Below are 13199 nucleotides of genomic sequence, written 5' to 3' on the forward strand. Positions count from 1 at the left end.
TTTCATGTAAAGCAATCAACACATGTTTGCAGTGGGCTTTGCTTTCATTACAGGCCAGCTCTGCTATTTAATCAGCTTTCCGATTCCCTGTGTTTGCACACGGAGCTGCTAACCCAGATTAAAGGGGAAGAGGCTGCCGAAGAAATGTCAGTGGCAAGCTGCCATTGCAAACATGCTCAAGCTGAGGTACTGAGGGAAAGGTTCCCTCTGATTAATGTTAATAAAGCATTACAGCTGTGTTTGTCATGATCACCTTGCTTAGTACTGCAGGAGAAAGAGAGCGAGAGGAATGGTGTACATGACGTTCACTAATCATTTCATCAGGAAAGACTTCAAAGCAATCTTTCCTTCTAATGAGCCACACGGACTAAGAGCATGCCATGTTTATTCAAAATTTGGCTGTGGTTTTGACACCTTGGTCAGGTGACAAAGAAGAAACCCAAAGCCCATATCTTTATTAGAAAACTCGGGTTATTTATAAAATTCTCCCCATCTGAATATATCCACATTTGGGGGTTCCAAATTCAGTCTTACTTATAGTTGTAAGTATTCAGTGATCCACCCTTTTTTGATTTCTGGATCTTCTTCAGGCCACTGCACATGCATGCAAGTGTGCATTGATGAAACTGCAGAGCAAAAAGGAATCTTGATGTGATTACACAATCTCATATTTCCTTCTCATGCTGATTTACTCAATATGCATATGTGCTGGTACACACTGATAACCAGTGAAAAATGAAAGTGAACGGAAAGCTGAAGCAAACTGGCATGGAGTATCCCTGTGTTAAGTGGCCCACCACTCACAAATTTGGTACCAAAACTGTAAACAAGGTACACAGTTTGACTGCAAAAATAGCAAGCTGATCTGCATTTCAGGCTTATGAGGCTGCAGTCCGATGCACATGTTCCAGGGAGCAATTGAACATTATAGGACCTACTTTCCAAGTAACCATGGTTAGAACTGAGCTGCGAGTATCTAATATAGACATATATATTATGTCTATATTAGGCATGCCAGCTCACCACTGGAGCACACTGTCACAAACATGCCCTAAGGCACGTTTGCACACCCTAGCACCAGTGCTCCACTGGTGCTAGCCCAGCACTGGCTGGCGCTGGGCTAGCACTGGGTGAGTTCCAGAGCTTTGCCACTCAGCGGTTGCGTGGACTATCAAGCAGCAAAGAGGTAGGTGGAGATGTGGAGGGAGGCAGGAAGGAGGCATTCCGGGGAGGGGGGAAACAGGCGGAGGGCTGGAAAGAGGCGTTCTGGGGGGAGGGAGCAATGTGGGAGGGAGGCGGAATGATCCAGAGCCTCTGTGTTGGGCTGGCCACCCAACATGGAGGCTCTTGATTCTACACTGACCTTTGGGTCAATGTAGAACCAAGTAGCCCCATTGTGGGGCTACTTGGTTTATCCGGGGAGCCACCAGCGCCTGCCCAGAGCATGTTGGATGCGGCGTCAACCATTTTTGGTGCCGCTGCAGCCCTGTGCGCCAGGCAGCTAAGGATTGTGAAGTAAGTTCTTAAATGTTGGAATGGGCAAAGTTCCAGTTTCACAGATCCAGTTGCATAACCCTGCTAACTGGGTAAAGAGGCACTTCTAAACGTGATGCTCCTCGTATATATAGCAGACAGAGAGAGAGACAGACACACAGACACACACACAGAGAGAAACTATCCCTCTTCACTGATTCTTCTACATTTTTTTAGATTGTTAGCACTTTGGGGGCACAGGACCATTTATTTATTTGATTTTCTCTGCAAACTGCTTTGTGAATATTTTTGTTGAAAAGCAGTACATAAATATTCTTATTAATTATGATCATCATCAAGACCCTATGCACTCCCAGCAGCCTAGTCAACAGCAAAATGATATTTCATATTTTCTCCAAGCAGTTCAGGGCAGTGTACAGCGTGAAGGCTTGTGTTAGCCTCCGCAGGCCGGCGCACCTCTGCGTGCCGGCCTTGCCGACTCTCAAGGAGGTGCAAATGTGCTGCCTCTGGATTGCGCCCACAGTTAAGTAAAAATCATTTTGATACACAGAGATACATAGGGAAGGAAGGTGGGCATTCTTAGCATATCACGTGGACAACTCTGCCGGTCACTGGGGAGAAACCATGCAAGGAGAACCCACAGACTCCTGGGACAAGCAGCAGTAGAAGCCCCTAGGACTGGATAAAAGGGAAGAAGGATGGAGGGCTCTTTGCAGGTGTTGCGTTTTGCTGCCTCCAAATCAGGGGTCAGGAGGCAGAAGCAGGGGAGAATTTGGCAGGGTGTGCTTCTTTTGGCCACCCAAAGATCACGAAGCCTTAGTGGCATCTCTAGTGCCACAGTGTCCTCCCTAGCTTGGTGTGACAAAAAACAGATTTGGAAAAGAGGAGATTGGTGCTTGACTTCTGCCTATAGTGGTTTTCATGATTCTGCCCTCATTATGCCTTTCTCTATAATGAGAAAGTCATCAGCAAGGTTTTGTTCTGGTGCTCAGAAAATATGACGAGGATGATGATGATGATGATGATGATGATGAAGAGTTTCTCTCCCAATTCTTTTGGACATTCTTTTCAGCATTTGAAAACAGCCAGTGCACTTCCCCTTGGTCCTCTTTCCTTTGGGATAAACAAACCCAATTTTTTTTTATTATACCCTAATCCAGGGGTCTCCAAACCCCAGCCCAGGGGCCAGATGTGGCCCACAGAGTGCCTCTATCTGGCCCACGGCCAGACTTTGATCCCCTGAGAGCCTCTGGCCCAGTTGACCAAACAAAACCAGAGTTGTGCTTATGGGCGGGGGAATGGGGGTCCTTTTAAGTGTGTGTGCTTTATTTCTTGGGCTGTGTTGGTGCTTGGAGAAATCCTGAACATTTGAGCTCATTCATTCATTCATTCATTCATTCATTCATTTCAGTCATTCATCTAAGTTCCATCTCTAATGCATTTATTTAAATTTTGTATTTAATTCTTTTCCCAGCCCTCAACACTGTGCCAGATATTTGATGCAGCCCTTCGGCCGAAAAATTTAAAGGCCCCTGCCCTAATCTTTCGCCTTATAAATCCATTGTCTTTATCTTAAAGCTTTCTTTTTTGGCTTGTCAACGTCCTTCTTGGACAGTGGTGTTCAGAACTGAACCCAGAACTCCAGATAAGCTTACCAGTGCTGCCTGAAGTTGTATTATTAACACAAGATTGGCCTTTGTTGCCAGTCTCGTCCCGTGGGTTCCCTAAAGTCATGCTTGGAAGTCCTGACATTGGTCTAGATGTCTCTGGAGTTTTTAACAAATCTAACAAGCACAGGAAGGTTGAGTGAAATATTCTGTCCAACTCACTTAAAGCAAATGTACCACTTGCTGTACAGTGCGCCACCACGTTGCTTTCTGCTACCCAAGAGACCACTGGAAGAAAAGAACCAAGCGAGACATAACCTAATCATTTTAAAAGCTCCCTTAAGATGGTAGCTACAGCAATAGCACCGCATCGCATGCTAATAGCCTAGCTAATCCTCTGCTAATTTATTTTATCAAATTAAAAAGTACAGCATTCTCCGAACACCAGGGACGTTCCATTCTTAGGGTCCCAACAGAAAACCACATGATCCATTTGTAAAGAGGCCTTTTTCTGCCAAGAATATAAAATTAATAAAACAGGATTAAGGGGAGATAGGGTTTTAACTGATTCCTTAATCCCAGTGAATAATTAATGATAGCAATTCATGATGTGGTAGTGAATTCGTTCTACATTTGAATAATAAATAGCACGACAAAATGAAGCTTGACTGAAGACCAAGCATCAGATGCCCAATAAATGGTGCCTGCCTCCTTTAGTCATCTGCAGACAGGCAGCGGTACACAAAGCGGGTGAAATGGCAACAATATATTTACTTCTTGCATTTAAAATTATTTTTATGCCACTATTCATAAAAACTATATCCTGCCACTTTACCACGCAAACATTCCGATCCAAATGCAGTTATAAAGAACAAATGAGTGCTAAGCTGAAATTCTCACTCTGAGTTTGGGGTGCAGTGAGAAATGGGGGACTCGAGAAACTGGATTGAATTGGGGGGCTGAGAAATCTTTTTGATATTTTTACAAGTGGTTTTGTCATTGGATGGGGGCGACTTTCCTTGCTTCCAACCCCCTTTGAAATTTGACAGGCAGGATGGTGTAGTGGTTTCAGGCATTGGACTTACAGCCTGGAAGAGCCAGGTTCAAATCTCTGCTCAGCCTGCTTTCTGGGTGACCTCTGGGTCAGTCACTCTCTCTCAGCCTCACCTACCTCAGAGAGATGTTGTGAGGACAAAAGGAGGGAAGGAACTATGTACACCACCCTGAGCTCCATGGAGAAAGGGTGATATAAACATGTGGAAAATAAATAAAAATAAACTTCTCCCCTCCTTTTTTTTGGTTGCAATAGCAGTGCAAGTCTTCTTGGTGACAGAATATCCCAAGAATGATGCTACATCATGATGAAGCATCATTCTCAAGGCCTCTGGGATAAAAATAGCTGCCCCAACACTGGTGCCCACCATTGTGTTCCTCCAGAAGTTCTTTTGGAACAACACTATGTCATGAGGCAACATCATTCCCAAGGCATTCTGGGAGGGGAGAATCATGGTGAATGATGGGGCTGGTTACCAAAAAGATCTCCACTACAGCTCTTGCTACGGCCAAAAAAAGAGGCAAAACCCCAAACATTTAAAAGCAAAAACAAAGCACAGCCACTGGTGACCAGTAAAAAGACATCCCCTACACCAGTGGTTCTCAAACTGGTGGGTCGCGACCCACCGGTTCATGTAATGTTTCCCCTGTGCCTTTAAGGAGCAGAGGAAGAGGAAAGGCAGGGAAGCAATCCCCAGGATCACATCCCTAAGGGGGGCAAAGGGGAGGTGCTTTCACTTACTTGGACTCAGTGAGGGTGGCTGGAAGCTGCAGAAGGTGCAGGTAGCCCAGCGCAGCCCTCCGCAGGGCTCCCCAAGGCTCGGAATCTTGAAATGGATCTTTGCAGGGGATGTATTGCAATCGCTCCATTTCAAGATTACAAGCCTCGGGGAGCCCTGTAGATTGCTGTGCTGGGCTACCTGCACCTCCTGCAGCTTCCAGCAGCCTTCACTGAGTACAAGTAAGTGAAATCCCCCCCTTAGGGATGTGATCCTCGGTATCACTTCCTTGCCCTTGCCCCATCCCACAAAGACTTACTGAGGGAGTAAAGCTACCTCAAAGTTTGAGAAATACTGCCCTAAACTGTAAAATAATTTATCAGTTCCACCTAAACATTTCCATATGCCACCTGCTTTTACTGCTTGGAAATAAGTGGGAAAGTGCAGGGTACTTGGTATTCACAGCATTCCTAATAAAATGTGCATATGTTGTATTAGTTCATATTGTACATTATATAAGTACTAAACACTGTATAAAAGTGAAGAAAATAAGACAGTCTTGGCCCACATGCATAAAATCTAAAGAAAAAGAGAAGTAAAGAAAATGTGATGTAGCAGGAATGGGAGAAAAATGTTTGGAGTGCAGTTGCTTGTCAAGGTGTTTGACATTTCTGTGGCAGGTAAAGTTTAAAACAAAAAATGTAAAATGTGGATTTGGGCCACATTTGCAATACAGTAGAAACCACTGGATTTGGGTGAAAGCTGGACCAGGACTTTGAATTTTCAGTAATTTCTATTTCAACATTATTGCTGGTGAGCCTGGGTTCAAACAGTTCGGTTCAACAGGGTTTAAATTCTGTTGTTTTTATCCCCCTACATATGTTCACGTGCGTCTGACCAGCCACAATGGTCTTCAGACCACTGTAATTTCTGTACTGAAGATTATTGTACTGTTGCTCACTAATCATTTGGTCCAAGCTACTATAGGCAACTTACTAGCTTTGACCACAATCTTGCCCAAATTGAGCAAGGCCCATTGATTTTGGTGGGAGATATTTAAGCATTTGTTTATTCTCTAATTGAAATGGGACATGGCCCAGTCCTTTTGGATTGGGGCCCCCAACAGAATTTGTATTCTGCCAGAGGAAGTGTCAGGATCCAGGCATTCACCACTGGCAAGGACACCATCCATCAATACCAGATAAGGCAGTGGTAGGGGTGGGTGATGGAAGGGACACAATAGGGAGTGGAAGGAACAGGGCATCTCTGAGTGAGAGAGACGAATCAGTGGGCAAGGAGGAGGTGGAAAGGGGTGGATCCAGCAGCATTGACACACATCAGATTTTATCCCCTCTTTTTAAAACCTCCCCACTCCTTTTCTCTCCCATACACCAGCAAAATACTTAGCATATGTCCGAGAAGACCTACTGGCAATTGGGCAGCCTACCAGGAGGTAAGTACAACGTATTTTACTTACCTTCTGCAGGCTACCCTATTGCCCCCCACCACCATAGAATGCAGCTTGAGTCTTTTTGGTGTGGCTGCATCAGGGCTGGTGCGGGGATGGGTTTGAGCTGTTAGGTTAGATTGTAGTCTCTTTTTTCCCCACATGTACAAAGGCATACAACTCTTCATATTTAATGTGGCAGTACCTATGCATTTCAGCTGCTGTCACGTACCAAGTTTGTGCCTAATCCTGAAGGCACATACATCCAACTGTATCCATTTAGCTAGTTAAATATCAGCTTTCTTGCTTTTATACCAGATGTAATCAATTTACTGATATACACTGAGCTTTGAAATTCCAAAAAATTATGGTATTTGAGAGCCAGATTTATACAATACACAGAAAAATAGACAGGTTTGTGGGGCTAAAATGCAAAAATATGTATTTTCTACATGCTAAGAAAATGTTCGTTTTGAAGCCAAGTTTCCACAATTCCATACTGGGCCTTGACAGCCATCAGAACTCACAGAGGTGACTTGGCTTCTCCACAATGTGTGTTCTTTATCCCCACAGTTTCATGTAATGTACAAAGGCACAATTTTCAGTTCCACTGACCTCTGAAAAGTTGCAAAAGGAAACATTCTTAAAGCAAGAAAGTATATCCAGATCTTCCTGGATCGACCCAACTTCCTTTATACTATATACTCATGAGCAGCCAATTCAATAGGATCTTGGACCTTATGATCAACTTCAGTCTTTTATTTAGATGTTATTGGTTTTATTAAACATACAATCAGACAAGAACAGAGATGGCCCAATAGCCCACCTATTCTTCCCTACTGTAGCCCACCAACAGAGGAAAAGAAAAAAGTAAATAAAGAGGTAGTAAGTACTAGAAGAAGCAGACATATCCTCTCAAAGACAACAGGTTGATTCGTAGTTCAAATAGAACATAAGAACAGCCCCACTGGATCAGGCCATAGGCCCATCTAGTCCAGCTTCCCATATCTCACAGTGGCCCACCAAATGCCCCAGGGAGCACAACAGATAACAAGAGACCACATTCTGGCGCCCTCCCTTGCATCTGGCATTCTGACATAGCCCATTTCTAAAATCAGGCGGTTGTACATGCACATCATGGCTTGTAACCCGTAATGGATTTTTCCTCCAGAAACTTGTCCAATCCACTTTTAAAGGCATCCAGGCCAGATGCCAACACCACATCCTGTGGCAAGGAGTTCCACAGACCAACCACATGCTGAGTAAAGAAATATTTTCTTTTGTCTGTCCTAACTCTCCCAACACTCAATTTGAGTGGATGTCCCCTGGTTCTGGTGTTATGTGAGAGTGTAAAGAGCATCTCTCTATCCACTTTATCCTTCCCGTGCATAATTTTGTATGTCTCAATCATGTCCCCCCTCAGGCGCCTCTTTTCTAGGCTGAAGAGGCCCAAACGCCGTAGCCTTTCCTCATAAGGAAGGTGCCCCAGCCCAGTAATCATCTTAGTCGCTCTCTTTTGCACCTTTTCCATTTCCACTATGTCTTTTTTGAGATGCGGCGACCAGAACTGGACACAATACTCCAGGTGTGGCCTTACCATTGATTTGTACAACGACATTATAATATTAGCCGTTTTGTTCTCAGTACCTTTTCTAATGATCCCAAGCATAGAATTGGCCTTCTTCACTGCCGCCACACATTGGGTTGACACTTTCATCAACCTGTCCACCACCACCCCAAGATCTCTCTCCTGATCTGTCACAGACAGCTCAGAACCCATCAGCCTATATCGAAAGTTTTGATTTTTTTGCCCCAATGTGCATGACTACACTTACTGACATTGAAGCGCATCTGCCATTTTGCTGCCCATTCTGCCAGTCTGGTGAGATCCCTCTGGAGCTCCTCACAATCACTTCTGGTCTTCACCACTCGGAAAAGTTTGGTGTCATCTGCAAACTTAGCCACCTCACTGCTCAACCCTTTCTCCAGGTCATTTATGAAGAGGTTGAAAAGCACCAGTCCCAGGACAGATCCTTGGGGCACACTGCTTTTCACTTCTCTCCATTGTGAAAATTGCCCATTGACACCCACTCTCTGTTTCCTGGCCGTCAACCAGTTCTCAGTCCTTGAGAGGACCTGTCCTCTAATTCCCTGACTGTGGAGTTTTTTTAGTAGCTTTTGGTGAGGGTCTGTGTCAAATGCCTTCTGAAAGTCCACATATAGTATAATGTCTACGGGTTCTCCCGCATCCACATGCCTGTTGACTTTTTCAAAGAATTCTATAACGTTTGTGAGGCAAGACTTACCCTTACAGAAGCCATGCTGATTCTCCCTCAGCAAGGCCTGTTCGTCTATGTGTTTTGAGATCCTATCTTTGATGAGGCATTCATAGCTCAAGAAGCATAGTGTATTTATTGAATGTTCAAAACTTTCAGCACGATGAGGGAGATTCTAATTATTTGGAGGGCACCATGCTTGATAACCCCAAGATTCTACTTGGGGAGAGAAATTCTCAATCTCTTTGTCAAACTACAGATTTTGAACTGAGCCATTCCCCATCCAACAGAGGAATTCAAGGTGGCTTACAACAGCAGTTAAAACAATACATTATAGCAAAACAATATACACGGTGGTGGTGTTGGTGTGTGTGTGTTTATCTGTCCAGATTAAATTTATACTTGTTGAACCTCATACAGCCCATCACTGATTCAATGCAGCAGTTCTGGATTTTGACTTTCTTCTTCTAATCAGCAAGTGATGTTGACCGACACTTGGCTGACCCAAGTGCTCCAAACCCAACTGCTCCCACTGGGGACCCCCACAGTATGAGGTCCACAACATGCTTTGCATGCCAAAAATCTGGCTTCCTCTTTTGCCATGTAAGCCGGAGCTTGGCTTTTTAGAACACCTGCATAAGGAAGGCGTGTCAAACTAGGCAGAGACTGTGATGCTTGTGACATGGCGTTGCTTGGGAGCTGCTGGCATCCATTATTGACTGAAATTTCTGGGATTGTTTCTTCAAAATGAATGGTTTCATTGTATTAAATCTGTATGGGTAGCACTCAAAGTTATGCAGTGTTTAAATGTGGGGGGCAAGCTCCACTGGGAGCTACGAGGTAGCAATAACATTTAAATGAACAGCTATGCCTGACAGGTGAATGGTATATTTTTCAGGAAGCCATGACTCCTCCTGGTAAATCTAAACGTTAACCATAACCCCCTCTATGCTGATGCTTGTTTATCACTCTGAGAAAATGCTACTTCGTGCCTTTAATCCATTACAAGGCAACAGCTTTAAAGAAAACATTATGCTGTAATTATGTATACAGCATTGGGTGAGCTACTGAGTGCTTCTGAGCGGCCTCTGCTGTTCTTGATGGTTCTCATTAGAGCCAGAGGTGTAGTGGGACAGGCCCATGTTGTTAAAGGACTGCTGTCAAGTCTCGTTGCCCTGCTGCTGAAGTCCAGAAATGAACAGACCTTATGACAAGGTCAGTCAAAGTAAAGAACAAAAGCCTTCCTACACCCTCTGATTGTTGCGCAAAAATGTGCATTTCGTTCTCACTTGGTGCACGTCATCTCTCAAGGATGCTCTTTTGTTGCAGAACCATCTCATTTTCCCACCACAACATTTTTCAACCTGGGTTAAAAGTGCTGCTTCCCTCAAATAGTGTGTTAGAATCACAAATACCAACTGAAATGAAATTGAAGGATGTGAAGCTTCCTGGGTGACCTTGTGCCAGTCACTATCTCTCAGACTACCTCATAAGGCTGTAGTAAGGACAAAAGGAGGGAAGGGACTATGTACATCACCCTGACAGCCCAATCCTGAGCTGCCTGGTGCACGGGGCTGCAGTGGTGCTGAAAATGGCTGCCACAGCATCCACCATTCCCCCGGCAGCCACTGCTGCCTCCTCAGGAGAAGGGAACTTTTGTCCCCTTCCCACGGGTAAAGAAAGTAGCCCTGCAATGGGGCTATTCGATTATATGGTAACTGAAGGGTTGGCGCAGAAGCAAGAGCCTTCATGTCGGGTGGGTAGCCTGACACAGAAGCTTAGGATCTGCTGGAGCAAAGCTCCACCAGTCCCACCTCCCTCCCACCCTGCTCTCTCCCCCCTGCACGCCTCTCTCCACCCTCTCTCCCCACCCTCCCTCCACCTCCCCCTGCTTTGGAACTCCCCGCCTTCCCCCACACACCCATCTACCTCTCTGCTGCCCAGCAGTCCATGTGACCGCCAAGAGGCTGAGCTCCAGTGTTCCACTGGTGCTAGCCCAGTGCCAGTCAGCGCTGGGCAGCACTGGTGCTCCACCAGTGCTGCAGGCCACAAACATGCCTTATGGCACATTTGCAACAGTGCATGCCAGTGGTGAGTCAGCATGCACTGCATAGGATTGGGCCTTGAGCTTCTTGGAATGTGAAAAAATAAACAAAATTAAAAATATATATTTGTTCAAATTTATCCTGCGCTGTCCTAATCTCTCTTTCTACTCCATCATATTTGTTGTCTTCTCTCATGACACTTTCTAAACTGCCATGTACTTTGTTGGAATGGTAATAATAACAATTTGACAACAGATTAACGATGGGTGATTAATTCCCCTGCACTTTTATTAAACTTTTTAAAAAATTGATTTCGTTTAAAGTCTATTTCAAGGTAGTGTGCTGTCCTATTGTACAAGTACAGTGAAGGAGAGTAAGTCCCCCAACTTATGTCCTGATTCCATTCTGAAAGTTTGTCTAGAAGTCAGAACCAACATAAGTCAAAACAGGCTATCTATCACACCTAGACCAGAAGGACTGTACAAGCACGAAAGCACAAGGCCAGACAGACTGTGCCTATGCAAAAACACAGCAGCAGCTATCCCTAAGTGGAGACATCCATAAGTATCCCAGGGACTACCTGTAGTGTCCATTGATTTTTAAATTGCAAACATCATCAAGACGGCTCTCCCCTTCTCCTTGCAGAAGCCTGAGGACATGCAGGTAAAGAGGCAGCTGGACCCAGAGACAGCCAAGGGGAGAAAAAGAGTAGTGGCATCGCTAGGGAGGTGCGGGGGGTGCAGACTGCACCAGGTGACGCGCATGGGGGGGGGGTGACGCGCACAGTGGGGTGACACACTAAAATCGCAGTAGTTAGGAGTAACCCCATCATATTATATACCGTTGGATGTGGAATTTTGAGCAGAATGCAATGCAAAAAATCAGAGTGCAATATCTCCTTTCTATCAAAAGTTATGGCCAAAAAACTGGAGAACAAAAAATGCATGGATCCCTATGGAAAGTGAAACTGGGCCTTATTGTGTGTTTACTCATGAGTAGGCGAACTTGCCTTAGTCTGTCAGAAAGGGCAGAAATCCAACAACACCGGAATGGTCCTGATCCAATGATTGCAGCCCCCAAAAACACATGATAAGGAAGTCCCTCCCTCCAAGCAGATGAATGTATTGCGCCCTGCGGAAATCAAAACTAAGCCTCATGGTCGAGTTTACTCATGAGTAAGCAAACATACCTTGGCTGGTGCTCAGGGCAGGCAAAGGGGAATGTTAAGCCACCAGAATGGTCCTGATCCGATGGAACTGGAGCTCAACAAATGCTCAGGAAGGCAGCCTCCCCCCCCCCCCACTAAAAAGGATCAAAACAGAGGCTTCAGCTGTTAAGGTGAACCTTTTTGAGACTTGCAAAGCCAGGTGGATCCTGACAGTGATCTGGCTTAAACAGAAGTTCTTAATTTGAACTGGGCACTGGGTAGGGCTGAAAACCTTACTGGTTTTGGAAAGGGGGGTGTTATTGCAGGCAGGCTACAGAGGAAATTCACTTGGTGAACCAGGGCTGGCTTCTGCTTATTTAATTATTTGTTTAACTTTAGTTATTTTTATTTATTTATTTTAATTTGCCTGATGATGTCACTTCCACCATGACATCACTTCTGGTGGGTCTTGGACAGACTGTCATTTGAAAAAGTGGGTCCCAGTGCTAAAGGTTTGCTGCAGTGTTAGTAAGTTGACACTCTGAGGGGGGGGTGTGTGTGACACCACTAATAATAATAATAATAACTTTATTTTTACCCCGCCTTTCTCCCCGAAGGGACTCAAGGCAGCTTACAACAGATTAAAAACATAATTTAAAAACAAATAAAAACATATTAACACATCATAAAAAATAGGAGTCAGAATAAAAAATAGGTAAAAAGAGCATAGAGCAGCAACAAGTCATAAAAGAATCAGGCCTGTAAAAAATATTAAAAGATGTTGAAAAGATGTTAAAAAGGCCGAGAACTCAGAAGGCTTGTTTAAACAGAAGGGTCTTCAGGCCTCGCCGAAAGGTCTCAAGAGAGGGAGCCATTCTTAAGTCAAGGGGAAAGGAGTTCCATAGCGTTGGTGCCACTACTGAGAAGGCCCTATTTCTTGCAGCCGCCCCACATACATCCCTAGGCAGCGGTACTTGTAAAAAGGCCTTCTCTGATGACCTAAGAGGACGAGCCGGATTGTACGGGAGTAGACGATCTCTAAGATATCCTGGCCCTGAGCAGTATAGGGCTTTAAAGGTCAATACCAGCACCTTGAATTGGGCCCGGAGACGAATGGTGACCAAAATCACTAAAATCATGTTATATATTAATCAATGTGTCATTTCATGCAGAATGTGTTCTGTCTTTGTTCTATCAAAAGGTACAGCCAAAAAACCAGTGGGGGGTGGAGTGATAGTACATCACCATGCCCACCACCTGAGGTGTTGCCCCGCCCACTGCATGGGGGATGACGCGCTGGCATCCTGCACTGGGTGACGCGAACCCTTGTGACACCACTGGTGGGGCACAGCAATTGCCTAAGACCACACACTAACGATGACAGGACTTGTGGCTCCAGTTTCATTCTAGC

The sequence above is a fragment of the Tiliqua scincoides genome, chromosome 4 (assembly GCF_035046505.1).
Source record: "Tiliqua scincoides isolate rTilSci1 chromosome 4, rTilSci1.hap2, whole genome shotgun sequence".
Taxonomy (NCBI): Eukaryota; Metazoa; Chordata; class Lepidosauria; order Squamata; family Scincidae; genus Tiliqua; species Tiliqua scincoides.